This window comes from Ovis canadensis, chromosome X (genome assembly GCF_042477335.2).
Source record: "Ovis canadensis isolate MfBH-ARS-UI-01 breed Bighorn chromosome X, ARS-UI_OviCan_v2, whole genome shotgun sequence".
Lineage (NCBI taxonomy): Eukaryota > Metazoa > Chordata > Mammalia > Artiodactyla > Bovidae > Ovis > Ovis canadensis.
The window spans coordinates 115,954,027-115,975,756 of record NC_091727.1 but is presented as its reverse complement, the minus strand read 5'-3'; the positions used below and the strand labels follow the sequence as shown (position 1 = coordinate 115,975,756).

Genomic DNA, 21,730 nt, shown 5'->3' with positions numbered 1-21,730 from the left:
TTAAAAGAGCTGCTTCTAGAGTTGAGGATTCTCAAGCACAAATTAATATATTTGGCCAGGAAATCATTAAAAAGCTATTTGAAAAATTAGAGTTGTGCTTCTTGACTCAGATGTTCACAACGGATAGTAAAGAAACACTACAAAGCAAGAAAGAAACTGCTGCTAGAAGAAAATGTGGTTCCTTATGAACAAACAATCTCAACGATGTCCCAACTTACAACACAAAGTTGAAAGACAAAATACTGGGGATCACTGGCCACCAGATCACTCAAGAGATCTTGGAAGGGGTTCTGAACACCTTAGAGTCATTTGCAGACCTACAGTTTAAACACGTCTCTACATATGCTTTTTCTGAAATTGTGAGAACACCTATTGAAAACTTTTTTGCTGTGCAACAGAAACCAGCAATGAAAACAATATTTCCCAAGTTACAAACACTGACCACATTTCCTGATGAATCTAAATCAAGTAGTATGATTTCCCAGGAAAACATACACAATGCCCTTCAACAGCTTTACTTTTTCCATTCAGAATTGCTTACTTATGCTATTAATACTGTCACTGACATGCTTAGTATAATTAAAAACAAACTAGACAAAGAAAAATGCCACAAGCAACCATCTTCAACTAGCATATTTGAAGAAAACATTGTAGCAAGTCAGATCATCAGCACACTGATAGACCAGTGCACGTATTTCTATGAGTTGATGATCAAAAGCCATCCAAAGGAAAATCTGCTCCAAGGAGCTAAAAATGCCTGCACTGTTAATTGCTCCCGATTTACTAGACCAGAAATGTCCACTTCAAAGTAAAGGGAATTAGCTGCTGGGATGATCCTCCACAAATCTCCAGCTTGTTGTCTTATTCAGAGGAAGATATGAAAATAAAGGACAAGACTTCCTTAGATGTACCTTCATATGTCAGATACTCCACAGGAGATTCAACTAAAACCGTAGAGCCAATGGAAGGGCTCGAATCAGAGTTTAAACCATCATCTTCTAGAAGTGAAGCCCAAGCCTTCAGCCATTCTGATCAAGCTGTGAAAGGAGACTACTCTCTCCCAGAAGGCACTGTCTTACCAGTTTCATCTCAGAAATCCAGTGACTCTGCACAGGCAACACTAGAGCACCCCATGTCTTTCAAAGAAACGGAAGAGGGTGAAAATCAAAGAGTGCTTCACTATGGGCCCCTCAAACCAGTTGTTAACCCAGATTTTGTTTTGCACAAAGGATATTCCTTTAAGGCAGCATTTATCTGAAAATCTGGTTTGCAGTGTTACAGAGGGATCTAAGATTGATAACTCAGATTAACTTAAAAGTTCTGTGGCACCATCAAAAGGCTACAGAAATGGGAAAAGTTATTTGTTTAATTGTAATGGTTTCTTCCTTAATCTGTCTTTAACATTGCAAACTGGAAAGTAACATTTGACTAGGGAAGTGAGGAGAATGAAAATTTACTCTTTGAAGCTTCCTTTGGAAAATATGTTCCAAGAATTAGGGTGTTGGAGGGGTGAGGAGTGAACATTCAAAGTCCTTCACAATTTTACCATTATTCATCAGTTTTAAAGATCCAGGTCAGCCAACACTGTGTCTTTTTCATGAAAATTTCTTTATTTAGATTGGTGTATTAGTTCCCTAGTAAGAAGTTCAGAAAAACATGTTATCGTGTCTAAATCTGTTATAAGGCTTTCAAAGCAAATGATGAAAACAGTGTACTTAAAGTATGCATTTTGCATTTCTTGATGAGTAAAATGTAAAATTTGAAGCAAAAGGAGGAACCTTAGTTAGGGTCTCTTCTTTGAACTGGACTGTTAATCTTGAATGCAAAAAAGAATTATAGAAAAGAGGAAATATTGCTTGTGATTTTCATTTATTTTTTCTTTTAAACATATGACTAATATATAAGTAACAGGCACTTAAAGATAAGTAATTTTACTAAATTGAAATAGAAACCATGTGAAAGTTGCCTTACTTACTATTCAATACAATAGAACCACAGCAAAAATGACTGAATTGATTGTTTTTTAACATGCATTCTCTCTTTAATTCCAGACTTCTAGTAGGAATTCATTTCAGAGTTTAATAAAGCCCGACATCACCAAAGTAAAGCTTTTAAAAGGTGTCCAAAGCAAAAAAGATCTTATCATTCGGTTAATAACTCATGATATTAGTCAAGAAAATTTAGAAAATGAAGAAAGCTTAGCTTCTGATGAAGATGAAGTTGTTTTCAGTTCAGTTCAGTCGCTCAGTCGTGTCCGACACTTTGCAATCCCATGAAGCACAGCACGCCAGGCCTCCCTGTCCATCACCAGCTCCTGGAGATCACTCAGACTCAAGTCCATCGAGTCTGTGATGCCATCCAGCCATCTCATCCTCTGTCGTCCCCTTCTCCTCCTGCCCCCAAACCCTCCCAGCATCAGAGTCTTTTCCAATGAGTCAACTCTTCACATGAGGTGGCCAAAGTACTGGAGTTTCAGCTTTAGCATCATTCCTTCCAAAGAAAGCCCAGGGCTGATCTCCTTCAGAATGGACTGGTTGGATCTTCTTGCAGTCCAAGGGACTCTCAAGAGTCTTTTCCAACACCACAGTTCAAAAGCATCAATTCTTTGGTGCTCAGCTTTTTTCACAGTCCAACTCTCACATCCATACATCACCACTGGAAAAACCATAGCCTTGACTAGACGGACCTTTGTGGGCAAAGTAATGTCTCTGCTTTTGAATATGCTCTCTAGGTTGGTCATAACTTTTCTTCCAAGGAGTAATCATCTTTTAATTTCATGGCTGCAGTCACCATCTGCAGTGATTTTGGAGCCCCAAAAAATAAAGTCTGACACTGTTTTCACCGTTTCCCCATCTATTTCCCATGAAGTGATGGGACCAGATGCCATGATCTTCATTTTCTGAATGTTGAGCTTTAAGCCAACTTTTTCACTCTCCTCTTTCACTTTCGTCAAGAGGCTCTTTAGTTCCTCTTCACTTTCTGCCATAAGGGTGGTGTCATCTGCATATCTGAGGTTATTGGTATTTCTCCCAGCAATCTTGATTTCATCTTGTGCTTCTTCCAGCCCAGCGTTTCTCATGATGTACTCTGCATAGAAGTTAAATAAGCAGGGTGACAATATACAGCCTTGATGTACTCCTTTTCCTATTTGGAACCAGTCTGTTGTTCCACGTCCAGTTCTAACTGTTGCTTCCTGACCTGCATATAGGTTTCTCAAGAAGCAGGTCAGGTGGTCTGGTATTCCCATCTCTTTCGGAATTTTCCACAGTTTATTGTGATCCACACAGTCAAAGGCTTTGGCATAGTCAATAAAGCAGAAATAGATGTTTTTCTGGAACTCTCTTGCTTTTACAGTGTCACAAACTCGCCTTGGGAGAAAAAGACACAACTGAGCATAAGACAGAAATGTAACTATCAGTGACCAGGTTTCTATAGAAAGGGTAGAAAGTTTCACAAACTTAGTCCAAATAATACACATTGGGTAGGAAGATAAGGGCATCAACTGGATCCCAAGTTGTCTCTTCCAGCTCTGATGATATTTACAACAAAAGGGAAATGATTAACAGATGAAGCCAGGAGCCTCAATTGAAGAAAAACAAATCATGAAAAGAGTCCTAGGCTATTTAGAAGGACAAGAAAAACAGAAAATAGAAACTGGTTAGGAGAAATATAAGTTAATTATTTAAAATGATAGGTTGTGGGGGTTTTTGGTACACTGACCTGTAAATATTCATTGGAAGTTTTGTGTGTACCAACTACATTCCAGTGGGCAGGACCAGAAGATGGACTTGAAGGGGAGTAAAAACATTCATGCAAATTCAGCCTATCTGGGTTTGAATTCTGGCTTTGTCACTTAGTAGCTATGTGACTTTGAGGAAAGTTATTTAACCATCTTCTTAAAAATTACTTATCCAGCTTGTTAGTTGAATATGTTGAATATTCCCCCTGTAAATAGCCCATAAACTCTAGCTCTTAGCCCTGGTTCTGTACCCTTCTAGTGGTGATCTGGGCCTCACTGACTTCTTGGGTTAGCCCTACCCCCAAAATTGTACCTTACTCATATGTAAGGTACATATGTAAGGGATTACACATGATTTAGAATTCCCTAGTAAAAGAATCCCATGGATTATCAATTTGCAGGAAACCTGGGTTCAATCCCTGGGTTGGGAAGATCCTCTGGAGAAGGGAAAGGCTACCCACTCCAGTATTTGGCCTGGAGAATTCCATGGACTACAGTCTATGGAGTTGCAAAGAGTCATACATGACTGAGTGACTTTCACTTTCACTTCTTTCCAATTAACTCAGAAGCAGCAATGAACCAGAGAAAACAAAACACAGGGATATGACTCTGGCCAGTTCAGGAGCTCATCAGGTCAATAGCCTTACACAAACTCTATGTATTGGGATCTGTTTATTTACTGGAAAGCCATGTGAAATCTCATGACCAAACAAAGTGTGCCTGGTCAGAAATGCTGGCTATATAGATAACTAAGGAAATGTTGTGGTATATTTTATTTATTATAAACACTCTTTTGTGTCTTACTTGTATTTTTCCAGGAAACAGAAATGAGACCTAGCACCGAACCAACACATCACTTCATCCATAGAATGATGAGTGCATCTTTATATAATGAAGAAGATCTGTCTTCATTTGCTAGGTACAGTCAGTTAAAGTAATACTAGTTGGCTAAGGAAATAGAAATGGCACCCCACTCCAGTACTCTTGCCTGGAATATCCCATGGATGGAGGAGCCTAGTAGGCTGCAGTCCATGGGGTCGCTAAGAGTAGGGCACGACTGAGCGACTTCACTTTCACTTTTCACTTTCATGCATTGGAGAAGGACATGGCAACCTACTTCAGTGTTCTTGCCTGGAGAATCCCAGGGACGGGGGAGCCTGGTGGGCTGCCGTCTATGGGGTTGCACAGAGTCGGACGCGACTGAAGCAACTTAGCAGCAAGGAAATAGAAATCTGAAGTGAAGATTATGTTGATGGGAAGAATGGGCCCCTCAAGTAAACCTGTGAGGAAGCCAGTTTAGCCCTTCAATCTCTCCTCACTCCTTCCCCTAACTCCCCTCTGTGTTTACTTCCTGGGCCCTCCCTTCACATCTTTTCTCCTATTACTATTTATCTGGTCTCTACTTTCTTCTCCTGGGATCTACTTTCTAGTATAGTAGTCTATAGTATAGTTACTTTGAGTCTTTAATGTGTTAGGTTCTTGAATCTGGGAGACAGGCTCTGAGTCAACAGTCCCCACACTAATGGCTCACCTAAAGGAGTTCCCACTTAGTTCATGTATGTACCTAAATGCTCAGCCAGGTGGCACTGTCAGAAGAATCCCAAGGACATAGAGGGGCAATGTAAATTAGAGCCCTCAGAAGAATTCTCCAAAGCATTAGAGTTGGAGTTGGGCTTTAAGTGATGGATAAGATTTAGATAAGACCATCCAGGTTGGCGAAGACTGTAAGAGAAAGGCTGGACCATGTGGTATCTATAGGGACAGGGAGGAACAAAGTACACTGAAGTCTTAATAGTTTTTCTAGAATAGCCAAAACATGTCTAAAATTGCCCTTGTGTTTATAAGAATATTCACAAACTGGGAACACTAGCACTGTTTTTGTGTTTTAAAACTTTTTATTTTATATTGGGGTATCACCAATGAACAATGTTGTAGTTTCAGGTAGACAGCAAAGGGATTCAGCCATACATATACATGTATCCATTCTCCCCCAAACTCTCTTCCCATCCAGGCTGCCACATAACATTGAGCAGAGTTCCCTGTGCTATACAGTACATCCTTGTTGGTTATCTGTTTTAAATACAGCAGTGTGTACATGTCCATCCCAAACTCCCTAACCATCCCTTCACCCCACCCTCCCCGCTGGTAACCATAAGTTCGAAACAGTAGCACTTTGTATCATGGGAGAAATAGGGCATAAGGAAGAAAATCCACCCTGTTCCAACTATATCCTTTTCCACTTGGCACCATGAAATTAAGGTTTCTTTTTGACCCGATGCCATTTTAGGACATCCACTCCTGGCCCACCACTGGCTTTATCTCCACTCACGCTTGTCTTAACATACATAATTAGTATTGCAGGCAAATCTCAACTATTGGTATCATTGCCTAAGACAAGTGGGAACATATAAACCAAAGTCAGTGTAGCTGTCATTTTTATTTTGAGAACTCACAGACATACCATGCCAGGTTTACATCTATATAAAGACTTGGACAGATGGTTCTTTAACAGTCATTATTATTCATTAATCATTATTCATTCCTTCATATAAAATACAAAGAAAATGAAATGTCTTGTATCTTTTCTTTAGCTTTGATGACGAGCGTTCCACAGATCCAAGTGCCAAGGTTACAGAAGGTTGGATTGATTTCTTTTCTTCCTTTAAATTAGATTGTATTTAAAGAGAGAGTTTGTTCATCACATTGATGAATACTGAGTTTTCCAGTAAGCTGATCTAAATTGGAGGAATACTGAGTCAGTTAACCAGTTAGTGTGATGAACTAGTTTGCTTTTTCTGAAACACTAGTAAGATTCCATTAATAATTGTGGTGAGAAGTATGTAGTGTGATTATAAGTTTACAGTTACCATGATCCTGTGGGAAATATCCAGGAAATAAAGGTTTATCACATCTATATGTAGACTACAGCCCATGCCACTAGAATTTAATCATCTCTTTAAGAATGTATGCTTGCTTTGTATAACTAGGTTAGCCCTAGTAAAATATATTTAAAAGCTTTTAAAACTAAAAATTAAACCTACATTTATTTGCTTACATTAAATCCTGCCTAGGGTGGACCCCACTTTAATTCTGTCTCTGTTAAAACTGACTCATTATTTATGAGTTTGGTCCTCTATTCTTTTAAAGCTCAAAGGATCAATGTGGCTCTAACAATGGAACAGCGCTGAGGTAGGGATATCATGTTTACTGTAAAGATGGCCTGAAAACTCCAACTACAGAGTTGGAGTTGGCCTTGGTTGTTTCAAGCCTGCACCCACTCAAGAAGTTACTCAAGAAATATATCCTCTCCATTTGAGAGTGGGAATAACATTCATTAAAAGATGAATCATAGAATGGAGTTAAGTTGCCAGAATCCCATAAATAGGTCATCGTCAGAGGACGATACATCACTGGTGTGTTTCCTGTATTATGGAATCATAGGCTGTCAGAGCCAGAAAGTAGCTGCTGGTGCTGCTGCTGCTGCTGCTGCTAAGTCACTTCAGTCGTGTCCGACTCTGTGCAACCCCATAGACGGCAGCCCATCAGGCTCCCCTGTCCCTGGGATTCTCCAGGCAAGAACACTGGAGTGGGTTGCCATTTCCTTCTCCAAAGAAAGTAGCTAGTATAACCTTATTTTACAGCTGAAGAGACTGAGGTTCAGGGTAGGGAAGTGACTTGTCCAAGGTCATACTGTCAGTCAGAATATAGATCCCAAGTCTCCTAAATCTGAATTCAATGTCATTGTTTTCTTCAGCTTCACTGCAGTGAGTCATACTTAGACATAGGAATCCTGTGGTAATATTTAATATTACACCTGTCCAGTTCACGCATTCATTCACATTCAACAGAGTCACTGAGCACTTTCTTCGGGCTGGACGCTGTTCTAAGTTGTGGAGATACAGCTGCGAATGAGAGACAAAGTCTTCACCTCCTTCTAATTGGGAAGGGGATATAAACACAATAGGGCTTCCTCTGGGGTGAAGAGTTGGACAGGACTGAGCGACTGAGTACAGCACATAAACACAATAATTCTAGATAGGAGTAAGTACTTCCCATTTCACCCAGGATAAAAGCCAGGGTCTTTACAATGGCTTACAAGGCCACACATGGTCTGGATTCCACTCGCCCCTCCTGGTGACCTGTCTGACCACCTCTCTTTATGATCCCTCTTAATCACTCCACTCTAGCCACATGAACATTTATCTTCTTCAGATCTTTGCTGAAATATTATATTTGAAGTCAAAAATTCCCTGAACACTTTTCTTTAAAACTGAAACCCCAATGCCACCCCAGCACTCCCTGCTTTAATTTTATCCCTAGCATTTGTACCATCTGAAAGCTTTTTTAAAAATTTGTTTATTGACTCTCTCCCTTCCCTAGAATGTTAGTTCCATGAGGGCAGGGATTTTTCTCTGTTCACTGTATCCCCACGTGTCTACAAAAGAAGCACAGAGTAGATACTCAGTACATATTTGTGAAATTCATGAATGAATATGAAAATAAAAAATAAAGAAGAACCCAATGATATAGAATGACTGGCTAGATTAGTTTGGTCCAAGAAGTCTAGAAACATCAGATCTTAATAACGGGAAGGAAGTGATCACAAGAAGATCTGGAAGCAGAGGGTCCCACACACAGAGTTCAGTAAGTGCAAGGAACCCTAGATGGGATGAGCTTGGCATGTTAGAGGCACCTTCCCCAAGACCTGTGCCCAGAATTTGAGGATCTCACCTCTTTTGGTTTCTTCTGCTTGCCTAGTTTCTGCGATTCTCTGATGAAATTATTGAGGTTATTTTTGTGCCAAAATGTGTACATGTCTCAGAAATAACTGTTTTTCAATATTGTGTTTTGGTCACAGAAAGTCTTGAAAGTCCATGTCTGGAGAGTTTGAGCAGTCTTAAGGTAAATATTTTTCACTGGCTCCCCTCAGTGTGAGCCAGTGGAACCCTGACAGAAATGAGGGAGTACCTTAAAGTAAGAGTGTGGTCTGCCTTGAGGGGGCCTCAGGAAGCACTCCCAGCTGGGGCCAACCCCTGGTTGAAGTTATTGTCCCCGAGTAAGTGCATAGAGTAAGCCCCTTAGCACCTGAGAACAATGGCATGCAAGGAGTCCCTGGAACTGGAGGGCCTGGTGGGGGCAGCGAGGGAACAGATGCTTCAAAAAGGAAAGGGCGCTGGCTGAGGGAAATGAATGCTGGCTCCATCTGCTTTGCAGGGTACCCTTCCTAGGCAGCTTTCCAAAAATCTGGCCCACCTTAGTGTGATCCCAGGAAATTCCCTCCACCTAAAGCCCTCTTAGGAAGTCTCTGAGGAGACTGAAACTACAGATCCTCCTAGATCCTCCTCTGTTTTGTATTACTTTTGCTTCACTTTAACCATCCCCCAACATGCATGTACACACACATAAACCCAAACCATCCCCCTCATCCTGTGTTATTTTCTCCACAGCACTTAGGTCACCATTTAGTCATTTATTCAACATTTATCAAGTGCCTACTATCTGCCAAGGGCTAGAGATTCAGAAGTAAACAAAGCTGTCAAATATTCCTGCCCTCATCCTCTGGCAGAGGATTCACTTGAGTATAAGCTTCACGACAGCAAGGGCTTGTCTCTTTCCCTCATAACTGCATGCCCAGCACCTAACATAGGTCTGAGATAAGGTAGATGCTCAATAAATGTTTGTCAGATGAACAGCCTTAGCACCATCAGAGTCAAATTTCAACTAAGTCAGGAGTGCCTCAGCTCCTACCCCCATGAAGCTGATGGACAGCCCTGTGTGGGAACTGTTACACAGAGCAGAGGTTCTCAACCCTGGCTGCACCCTGGAATCAACTTTAACAACTGACGCCCAGCGTCCCATCCCCAGAGATTTGGATTCAGTTCGTCTGGGTTGCAGCCTGGGCCCTGGGTGATTTTGATGAACAGGCAGTGTTGAGAACCACTGAGTTAATGGACTTGTGTCTAGCCATTTAGTAGCATCTGCCCCTTCCCCTCCTTCCTTTAGATAAGGAATTCTCAACCTGACTTCACACTAGAGTCACCTAGGCAACTTAGAAAAGAAAACAATGCTTACCCCAGCCTCAGGGATTCCTGTTCATTTGTGGTGGGGGTCCAAGCACGCCTATTTGTAATATTTCTCCAGATGGTTGTGTTGTGCAGACAACGTTGAGAACCAGTCCCTTAGATTGTTCTGTCCCAGTTTATCCTTTTATGTAGTCTATCCTCAGTATCCTAATCCACAAACTGCCTCAAATCCAAAACTTTCACCATAATACTCTGCTCTCCATACCAACAATAGGTGTTGGTGTGGAGAGCTTCTCTCATCTCTCATGCTTCTCTCATCTTGCCTTCATTGATCTGCCCCATCCTTTTTGCCCGCCCTCACCATGGCACATCTAGCCCAGCCACCTCCGCCAGCCTATTGCAGGCCCTTCCGGGACCCTGCTGCTCCTGCATTCCAGGGGGTGAGGAAGGTCCACAGTGCAAAGCCAGCACCTGAGCCACCATCTCCACCCTGCCCCGTCCAGGCTGCTGCAACCTCATACTACCACCTTCTTGCTCCAGACCTCACAATGGTTAAGAATTATTTCAAAGATTGGGGTAGTATAATGGACCTCCCCTTGCCTCCTCTTCTCTTAAGACCTCCACTATCATTATCTTTGCTCCGAGAAGGATCGAAAATGTTTTATTTGTTCCAAGCTCCAGGAGGGCTGACATTGTTTTGTGACCTGGGACACGTAAGCCCTTGAAATTATCCGCCAGCGGCAGCCCTTGTCTGAGTCTGGCACCAATCCTGGGTGTCCTAATTAGCAAGAATTATGAGAAGTCGTGCCTAGGAATAACCAAGTCCCAGATGATAATTCTTTGAGACTGAGGGGCCCTGAGATTTCTATGTACGATGCCACAATGGTTGTGCTCCCTTCAGGGTTTCTAGTGTTTCCTGTCCATCAAAGGGCAGAGGCTTAAGCTAGTATTGCACCTTTGTCTTGGCAGTTTCTCACCCTCTATCAACGCAGAAGTGACCTGACCAGCCAATATTCCTCAAACGATGTCACTTCAGGTAGAACAAATTTATCATTTTAGAATGAAGCTCTCAGTTATGTCATTTTCAACATAGTTTTGATCATTCACCCCTCTTGCCCATCACACTGAATGGCTCTTGCCTTGCAGCACACCTACCCACCAGCAATACGAGGATGAAATAATATGACTTAGTATGTATGTGTGTGTATATGTGAGTTGCTCAGTCGTGTCTGACTCTTTGCGACCCCATGGATTGTAGCCCTCCAGGCTCCTTTGTCCATGGGATTCTCCAGGCAAGGATACTGGAGTGGGTTGCCATTTCCTTCTCCCTTAGTATGTATGTAGATTGCAATTTTCAGGTTATTATGCAGTTATCTGATTTAAACCTCACAGCAAAGGGGTGACAGGTACTGAGAGTAACATTTATTAGGGACCGGCCATGTACCAGGCATTCTGCCAAGTGCTTTTCTCACATCCACCCTGTGAAGCATCATTTCCATTATATCGACAAGGTTAACAGTCACTAAAGCTTATCATACCATGCTTCCTTGCAAGTCTTGAAGTTGTCTCTCAGAGAGGAGAAAATGGAGGCAAATGACCTGCCTGAGGTGGCACAGCCAGCAGGTGGCTGAGCCAGGGCTCAAACATCACAGGTCTTGAGGCTCTATCCCATATTCTTTTTCCTGCCAAACGGGCCACATCTCAGAACTAAGCAATGACCAGGAACTGCCTGCAGAGTTTAGTGATAAGTAGAAAAGATCCCATTTAAGTTTCCAAGTAGCATGTCCAGTCAAAGAGTAAAATCACATTCTTCTGTGATTTCAGTTTGATGGGGACACCCCTCCCAACCCCTACATTCTACAAACTAGAGGAATTCACTGAGAAGCAGTTCAGATAACCTATTTTTGCTCTGATAAGGGCTTTTGGAGGAAGAAATGCAGAAATGGCTCACCCTGTGCTAAGGTGCTCAAAGTAGTAAAGCTCCCCACAGAGGACAGTTTACATTGAATTTGAAATTACAATGATACCTGCTTAGGAAAACTCACCCAAAAAGAAGGGGCTTCTGGACCAAGACAGGCTCATTACAGCTTATTTTTTCACGAATAGGATTTTGGGGGAATCAAAATCCCTTCATGGTACGATGTGTCATTCCCTAGCCCTTGGCATGTGTCGTGGCCATAAACACCCAGGTACATTTCTCTCTTCAGAGTGACCAGTACCAACCAAGTGAAGTCCATAGTGCTGCCCACAAAGCAGATCAAAGCAGCAGCAGGGTGTCTTGAAGGAGACCTGGAAATGGTGACCAGGCATCTACATTTTTAACAAGACCCGCAAACTGCAAAAACAAAGCTTTATTCTTCCCCTCGAGATTTCAGAATGTGGCCTTGCAGTATATGCTTGAATTCTGTAACTAAGTCTTTGTCTTACTTTTTCAGAAAAGGTCTCTCCATTCAAGCCTTTACCTTTGCAAATTTTGGCTTTTTCCTTATTAATTTCTTGGTTCTTATTTTGTTTAAACTATCATCACATTCCAGTACTGCATTATTGCTCTGAAGAGCTAAACTATCCCCCCCCTTTATTTGGGGTTAAATTTGCTATCTGCTACCTTAGTTTTAATCATAGATCCTTGAGGTTCCTAAGGTTATATTGCTAAAGAGAAAAAGTGAGGATTTGCAAGAGGTCTAGAACCATGTCTTTTACTAGAAATAAGGTATGTGCTTTATTGCCCTGTTTCTTTTTATGACATCTTCTCACAATGCATCAGCAACAAAGATAAATGCTCATTTCTGTCCTTACAGATACAAAAATCATTTTGTTAACATAAACTATTAGATGCTTTAAGAGCCCTTTGCACAAGACAAGTGGTATAGAACAGTGAGTCCAGATGGAGACTTTTATTGGCCACACAAGTCCTGTATAGCTCATACAACAAACAGATCACCTGGGGTCAGACAACTGAAAATGCACCCAAACTGAGTGAGAAATGATAGCCTTTTGTAGTGCACAGCTGCTTTTGCCTGGACATTTTGAAATGGACACCAGTACTGTTGAGAGTTGAAAATTACCTTCTTGTGTGGAATTAGCTCATCAGGCTACCCATGTGACCTTAGACAAGGCATCTGACCTCACTGGGTTTCTCCTGCTTTCTTCCCAAGGCTGTCAGAAGGAGCAAAATACTCTTTGTGAAAGCACTTTTAAAAACAAAAGCTATTATATAACTACTTATTTATGAATCCCAAATGATCACTCCCTGGGGCCTGACAGCAATTGGAAAGCCTGGTAACTGATCACATTTCTCTTTTGGTTGTTCACAGACTGAGAAGCCCCATACTTCCTCTAGACAGGGGTCTGAAATGATGAGGAAGATATCAACTTTCTTCAAAGTGTTTTCAAGATCTAACACCAGTGTTTGGAACCTTCCTCACCCTCACCCCCTCACCAAGACAGAAAATGAGACTGTAATACCCAATAAGCATGTTGACCTTCCTCAAAAAATAAATGGTTGTTAAAGCTGACATTGTGTCCTACACACTGATTATTGTAACTATTGAAAATAAGAGCAAAGAAAGCATAAGAAGGCAGTTGGAGAAAAGGAGGGTTTTGATAAATGCTTCTGACAAGCATTTTGGGATGAAAAGGGAAGCTTTGTGTCACATATAGATGCATCTAGCAGGCAGTGTGGGGTTGAAGCTCTGCTCTTGAGGGCCCTGCAGCCTTGCTGGGAAGATGAGAACTAACTTCAAAGCAAAAGTGTTATACCAGTAAAACAACGTGTCATCACATCTTTCAGGTACCTTAGGTGTTCAAAGAAGGGAGTCGTCGCTGTGGGCTGGAGTGGTCTTGCTGGAGGAACTGGAATTCAGACAATCCTCAAAGGACCGTTAGGATTAGGGAGGCCTTAACGGCACCAGGAAGGCGATCCCCTCAGGTCACACACCTGCGTACACTGCTGCCATGCCTGAACAATTTAGCTCTGGCCCATAGGACATTCTACCATAATGGAAATGGTCTGTATCTGCTCAGTAAGGTACAGGAGGCACCAGCCTCACGTGGCTATTGTCACTAGCAAGACTGAGGAACCCAGTCTTTCCATTTTATTTCAGTTTAAATAGCCACATGTAGCTAGTGGTTCCCTTATCAGACAGCACAAGTCTAATCGGTACAAGACCTCAGGGATAGCAGCCAATTCCAATTAGGTTGAAGGATTCCCTGAAAGTTCATTTCCAAAGTCTATCCTCAAACAAAGACATGCAGAGATCTAACTCCTCAGGGGGCTTTGAAGCCTCCAGGCATCCTCTTGGTCCCTTTAAGAGACATGCACCACCAGTGTGGCCAGAGAGGAGCTCATGGTTTCCAGTCATATTTGTGCCACTGCACTTGTCAAAGAATTGATGGAGAAAGGATAAGCCCCATGGAGAACACCAAAGTCAGGGAATCACAAATAGAAAATTGGAACCTGCATCTGCCAGCTGGCCTCAAGTAGTGCTTGGCTAGAAACGGCTTCCATGAGACAGAAACACATGAAGATCACTCACCTGTCATTCTCATACCCCAGCTTTATCCAGGAATTTAGGTCAGTGGAAGGTCTCAGCCTTATACTAATTCCCAAGAGAAGTATTTCTATGAAAGTCAATTTCCTTCATGCTGTACCTATAGTCCAGAAATGTTAAGTGAAGTTTAGTAAATAGAATGGCAGGCAGTTCTGCCCAAATATCACATATACCTAAATTGCACTGCCTTCATCTCATTTTCTGCCCTTACATACTGAAGTTCATCGCACGTGGCAGCATAAGTTTTAAAGTTAGCTTTTAAAGATCCACAATAATGACAAGCACTGATCTTACATAAGCCTTTGTCTTCATGTTGATGTGTGGCAGAACCAATACAATATTGTAAAGTAATTAGCCTCCAATTAAAATATTTAAATTTAAAAAAATAAATAAAATATATCAACAACAACCAAAAAAAAAGTAATACCAAAAAATAAAAATTTTTTAAAGTAATAGCAATCCAGTTTGGAAATCAAAAGTTATAAAAGCTACAGTGAGAAATTTCCCTCTCCTCTCCCAGCTGTTGGCCTGGTTCACCTCTCCCAAAGCAATCTCTATTACCAATGGGACCAGTATCCTTCTCAGAGATAGGCTTTGGATAACAAGTGTATTTTCATATGACTTTAGCAAGAAGTCTAATATCCTCCCTCAAAAAAGGCAGAAAACAGGAAGACGGAGGCGAGAATGGAAGGAGAGAATGTATGCAGGCTATCTGACAGCTACTATGTCCTAATATCACTGCATTCGTAGTCTCAAATAAAGTCAGTCCATTTTTTAAAATGCTCTTTTGTCTAATGAACTAAATGTCAAAAGGTGAACACCAGAATGGGAGGAAAGGTGCCTACTATAGTTCAAAGTCTGCTGGCCAAAATACATTGAGAATGTATGAGCTGGTAACTACAGTCCTTAGAGATAGACCATTTAAATATTTTTTTTTAAAAATGAAAGCACTAAAAGTAACAATGCAGTGAAATAAAATGCAAATTAGAATAACCCAAATGTATCACAATATACCTTTCAGAAAAGAAAAAAGGAATAAAATGATAAAAATCCAATGTTGCCCAGATGTAGGGAATTACATTTGAACTCTACAGTAGTGACAATCCTACAAATTTGATCTTTCTGAAAAGCAGTCTAACAATGAGTTATGGTTCCAGCTGTACTTTTGGACCTGGTAACTACATTTAGGTAAATTTGGTCCAAGGGAATAATATAAAGTGAAAAAAATGTAAAAGACTATATAAAAATGTACATAACATTACTATTAATTATGAAGAAAAATTAAAACAATCCTAGTGGGACACTGGTGTGGTGTATTATCAGAAAAGAATGCTATACAGGCACTGAAAAATGACAAGGATAGTGAAAATATACACACAAAGAAATGCAGATATGAAATAAGTAAAACCAGCACACAAATAAAATGTGAGCACAAAATAAGGCCCTGTTCAGGCCTCCCCACACAAGGGTGCTGGGAGGGGAGGCGTCAGTGCCCCTCCACTCTCCTCTCGTGGTGTGGACGTGTTCCAAGGGGCCCAACCGGGCCTGCCAAGCAAGCAGGACGTGAACCAGAAGGGCCAGAAGGCAGCCACAGACCCAAGGAGACCCCAGGATTTCCTACAATCACCAGGGAAGGCTAGAGGAAAGAAAAAAGATGTCACACTGATAACAATTACACAGTATACTTTATGATTTGGCAATCATATACTAATAAAAATTCAAAGAACTTAAGAGATCTAAATAATCATGAAGGACTTTTTTCCTTTTTGCTGCTGTTAGCTGCTTGCTAACAAATGCCTTTCTCTTGAGGAAACATCATCACAACCATCTCCAACATCAATTCTTATGCCAATTCTAAACCTAGCCTAAGATGGATAATACCAAATGCCTCAGTTTCTTATGAGGCGTAGAAAAACAAAGCATTAGTTCAGATTGTTTCGAACAACTTCTGTAAAGATAGGAGGTCATCTTCAATCAACCCCAATGTACTCTTCTAAATTCTAAGCTGGCAAAAGGTAACCAAATTTTTGACTGATGTTCATTATAGAAAGTATATTGGTATTAGATTAAATATACAATAGCTATATAGCTAGGTGACAAGTATATATTTTAGAGTAACCTGTCATATGGTTTTGCCCCTTTTTAGGACCCAGCACATAATTTCAGTATTTTTAACAATTCATCTAGGGACCGATGTGTCTTTGATGACACGCTATTGGTCATACTTAGTTTGCATGCATGCTAAGTTGCTTCATTTGTGTCCAACTCTTTACAACCCAATGGACTGTAGCCTGCTAGGCTCCTCTGTCCATGGAATTATCTAGGCAAGAATATAGGAGTGGGTTTCCATGCCCTCATCCAGGGGATATTCCTGATACAGGGATCAAACTTGCACCTCATACATTGCAGGCGGACTCTTTACCACTGAGCCACCAGGGAAGCCCATACTTAAAGAATAACAAATGCTTATCACAGATAAAATTATTATTTCCAACTGGAAAAAATGACCTGTTCTTATCATTCATTTTATGATGGAGTTCCCAGTAACACTTGCAGAAATCAGAGGCCACCTATTTAGTAAAGGAAAGATACTAGGTTAAATCCTTTCAGTGCAAATAGCCACACCCAAACATGTCTTCTAAGCTTACCTTTTCAGATGAAAGCTATCAGCAAATGTTTGACTTTATTGTTTGGTCTCAACAGCATAGTGCACAGCACTTTACACCTCATTAGACTACCATTTAGACAATGACCAGGCTATTCCTTTCAAAAAGCTTCAAAACATGTTTACAGAACATCTGTACTAGATAAGGATCACTTCCAATTTAGGGTTCACTGAGGCCATATACTGCCAAGATAGATACTTATGAGGTACACATTCCAGTAGGTTAGAGGAAGGAAAGAGACAGACTAGGGTGTTAATTAGGCCACATGAAAGAAATACTGATATGCCAAGAAGTAGAAATTGTTCTTAATGAGCACTTTATTTACTGGCTGTTCAGCTTTGAGGTCACTGCGAGTGAACCCATGAAAGGAACCAGTAAACATTCGCTGTTGCCAAAGATCAACTAAAACCAATAGCTAGCTGGTTGTTCTCAGCTGGGCATAGAGCAGGGTGTATTTGCACCTCTCAGATCTCTGACTCTAGGGAGCATAAGTGACTGACTGCCACAGCTATTGAGCTCTGAATCGCAATGCTGCTGCACTTTCCATCATCGCTGCATTTTCACCAAGGCCAAATTTCTCATGGGCTACTCTCAGCCAATGGCAGAGTGTAGCAGAGATGCTAAGATTGGTTATTCCTGCAAGACACAGGACTTCCCCGACAGGTAACTGAGTAGGGATGCTGTCAGGGAAGAAGCCCATCCTCACAAAGGATGGCAGGTCGACCTGATCCCACGTTACAGATGCAAAGTAGACAGACTTCATGGGGCAGAACAAGATAATAATACTTTATCAGCAAACAGAATGGGTATCAGTGGAGTTCTGCCAGTCCCCCAAGGGGCAATTCAGTGGGCTCAGAGACATGCTACCTGTGTGGCAGGTTGCATCACTGCCGAGGAACCCAGGGTCAAGTGCCCAGGACATTCTGAGCAATGAACAAACCAACCAGTGCTCCTTCCCCTGGGAAGCGAGTGGTTAAACAGTAGTCATACTATGGTCACTTTGCCCTACAGAAATGGTTCAGCATTAAGAAGCAGGTAAATTGTGCTTTCAAGAGCCTCGCCGAGAATGTGCAGATGCTCAGGGCCCATGGTGGACTGCCTGTCCTGAAAGATGCATTTGCTTCGCAAAATGTCCTTAGAATTGCACCACCTGGTTAAGAATTTTCCTCTCCACCCTTCCTTCCTTCCCTCTCTCCACCGGGGTTAGAGACCTGCATCGAGTCCCACAGCTCTCCCCTGACTCCCTCCGCATTCTCCCTCATAGGCCTTTACCCTAATAAATCTCTTATGTGTTTAATCCCATCTTGGCCCCAGCTTCTCAGAGAACCCGAATTATCACAGATGGTGCCAGCAGTGGTCCAAGAGAACAGGCTGTGTAAGATGGGGCCTGGGACTGCTTCAGTCACTGCCTGGTGGGCAGAATGGACACTGTCCTGAGGGGATGTGGGGCACGGACAGTCCCAGGCCTTGAGGACCCAACTGCTACAGATTTCTCTGGAGATGATATGGGAAACCTGAGAAAACAGGCTGCCAGATGTGGTGATTCAGACTTTTGAAAATGGAGGAATAAGGAAGGCCTACAAAGACAGTGGAAATGGCTGGATACTGTTAAGTGTACCGATGCCCTGCAGCAAGGTAATGAGAAATGGATGACCGTTAGTAAGTAAAGAGTATGTGTGAGAGCTAGAGGGCCTCCAGGAGCTTCCAAAGAGGCCCTCAGTTCCTGCAGTGGAGGAGTGGATGCAGCAGAGCAACAAAGAAGCCATAAGAGTTGCAGAACTCCAGGGAGATTAAATACTCAATATTTAACATATGGCAGGTCGGCTTTGCTGCAGTCAGGGCCACATGACTTCATATGGTTGGAAAATCCTTGGGACCCTGAAACGTGGGGTAGGAAGATCTGGTTAGACTCGCCTGAAGGTGGTGGCTCTGGAGACACCCCCACCCAGCTCTCAGTATGCAAAGGGGGCCATTCTTTCCAAACAAGGGCTTGCACACCCTGTGCTGGAAGATGCTAGAGGCTGCTCCCCTCACCAGACATGCAGTGCCCCCCGACCCAGGAGCTGTGTCCAGCCTCTTTCCTGGTTACCAAACTGCTATCCAGGATTAAATTCCAGCATGACCTGGCTAGGGAAGTGCTAGGCCTACCAAAAAGCTGCAAGAATTAACTGGCAGGTACTGACAGGAGCCATGGGAACACTGGGTTTGGTTTTCAAGGGTGCTGTATCAAGAATCAGAAAAGCAAGAATTCAGACTTAGAGCTCAGCATATAGGATTGGGAGGGCTTCCCAAATGGCTCAGTGGTAAAAGAATCCGACTGCAATCCAGGAGACACAGGAGATGCACGTTCAATCCCTGGGTGGGGAAGATCCCCTGGAGGAGGGCACAGCAACCCACTCCAGTATTCTTGCCTGGAGAAGCCCACTGTCAGAGGAGCCTGGCGGGCCACAGTCTATAGGGCTGCAGACTCAGACACGACTGTAGCGACTGAGCACACGCACACACATACATACAGAATTTAACCCCCAGGCAAGAACTGCAGGGGCTGAGCAGCTTCCACTGAGGTGGCTCACAGAGGACTGGAGAAAGTGCTGGCCACCACTAAGCAAAGCAGAAACACCTGAGCTGCCCTGGCAAAGGACCAAGGAAGGAAGAGGCCAAGGGGAGTAGGTATCCTGGAGAGGAGATTACATGAGGTAAGAAACCTCACCAGAGGGTAGTATTCCATAGCAAGGTCCAGAGGATATCCCACTCACCGAGGCACACAGTGGTGAGAGGGGCACCAATGTCATTAGGTTCAGAGGTGGCCTCCTCTGCAGGCCAGGGATGGCAGTAAGAGACCATCACAGAGCTGGGGCCCCACAGTAATAAAAACCTAGGAAGTGCCGAAGAATTGATGCTTTTGAACAGTGGTGGTGGAGAAGACTCTTGAGAGTCCCCTGGACTGCAAGGAGATCAAACCAGTCAATCCTAAAGGAAATCAATTCTGAATAGTATTGGAAGGACTGATGCTGAAGCTGAGCCTCCAATACTGTGGCCACCTGATGCAAAGAGCTGACTCATTAGAAAAGCCCCTTGATGCTGGGAAAGATTGACGGCAGGAGGAGAAGGGGGCAACAGAGGATGAGATGGTTGGATGGCATCACTGACTCGATGGACTTGAGTCTGAGCAAGCTCCAGTTGGTGATAGACAGGGAAGCCTGGTGTGCTTCAGTCCACGGGGTTGCAAAGAGTCGGACATGACTGAGTAACTGAATTGAACTGAACTGAGCAGTCCTTATCCACCAGAAGCCAGGAAGACACAAATACTAAAGTGAACCTCAAGGTCAGAAGGGCAGCCTGGTGGGCTTCACCCACATGGACTCATGGAAATGGCGCAAATGGACCATGGTGTCCCTAGAAGCAATACAGAGAGCCACCAAGGGTTATCACTCAAGATATACAAGCTGAAAAAGGCAAAAGTGGAGAAATAGGGGGCCGAGGGAGGTTCTCCCCAATAAAAAGTCCAAATTACTTGCTCAATTTCCAGACATCAGCCCATCCTCAGATCTAGAAGAGGTAACTGGGCCCCTAGAAGGAAGGAAAATGCCATGTAATGCTTCTCCCAGCACTAACTAATGAAGGGACCTAAAGCCACTCATTTGGGTGTATGTACACTGGGGCAACAGAGAAGGCGATGGCACCCCACTCCAGTACTCTTGCCTGGAAAATCCCATGGACAGAGGAGCCTGGTGGGCTGCGGCCCATGGGGACGTGAAGAGTCAGACACGACTAAAGTGATTTAGCAGCAGCACACTGGGGCAAGAATAGCCAGACATTTGAATACTTGATGCAAGATATATATGGCGTGTATATATATACATATACATACACATACACATATGTATACCCTTTCACTTTTCACTTTCATGCATTGGAGAAGGACATGGCAACCCACTCCAGTGTTCTTGCCTGGAGAATCCCAGGGACAGGGGAGCCCGGTGGGCTGCTGTCTATGGGGTCACACAGAGTCGGATATGACTGAAGTGACTTAGCAGCAACAGCAGCAGCACACTGGGGCAAGATTAGCCAGACATTTGAATACTGGATGCAAAATATATATGGCGTGTGTGTGTGTGTATATATATACACACACATACATATATGTATACCGTTTCTCTGAAAAAACCCTAATTGATACATAAATCAAATACATATTCCATGGAGATGCAGTAGGTCAGGGCTGCTGTTAAACACCTGAATGATGCAGACAGTGGTAGGCTCTCTAGTAACTCTGCACCTATGGCCATAAAGGGATGCCCGTATGACCAGCTGAAGGAGGAAACGGCTTGAGCCTGGTTTACAGATGGGCCAGCACTCAATATCTAAGTACGAAATGAAGATGGGCGGTATCTACATAACAGCAGATACGTTCACAGGGGAGAAGGAACATTTTTCCAGTGGATGGAACAACAAGCAGGGCACTTGACTTGGTGTGGAAAAAGTGGCCCAAAGTGAGACCGTTTATTGAATACGTAAGACTCCTGGAAGTGGCCAATGGCTTGATCATCCAATTGGAAGCCTGAAAGGAAAAGGGCTGGAAGATCAGAGACAAGGCGATCTGATGCAAAGGCTGTGGACTGACACATGGGAGCATGCAAAGTGTGAAGATTTCTGCATCATATGTTAACCACCACCAGAAAACATCTGTTATGGAAGAAGCACTGAACCACCAGGCAGACACAACGACTCAGCCAGATGCAGGGGCCTTCG

General features: G+C 42.8%; 2 long non-coding RNA genes across 3 annotated transcripts; both read right to left on the bottom strand.

The window, feature by feature from the left end:
- Positions 1–8,077: 8,077 nt before the first annotated feature.
- Positions 8,078–14,388, bottom strand: LOC138931187 (uncharacterized). The gene is made up of 2 exons (XR_011446447.1): positions 14,298–14,388; positions 8,078–8,174 (listed from the first exon to the last, which is right to left on the bottom strand). It is a non-coding gene; the product is annotated as an uncharacterized lncRNA (long non-coding RNA).
- LOC138931184 (uncharacterized) lies at positions 11,163–13,994 on the bottom strand. 2 transcript variants are annotated; one of them, XR_011446444.1, is made up of 4 exons: positions 13,557–13,752; positions 12,828–12,918; positions 11,808–12,051; positions 11,163–11,491 (listed from the first exon to the last, which is right to left on the bottom strand). It is a non-coding gene; the product is annotated as an uncharacterized lncRNA (long non-coding RNA). The 2 variants fall into 2 exon arrangements; XR_011446443.1 differs by lacking the exon at positions 11,808–12,051 and having other exon boundaries at positions 13,557–13,994.
- Positions 14,389–21,730: the final 7,342 nt, after the last annotated feature.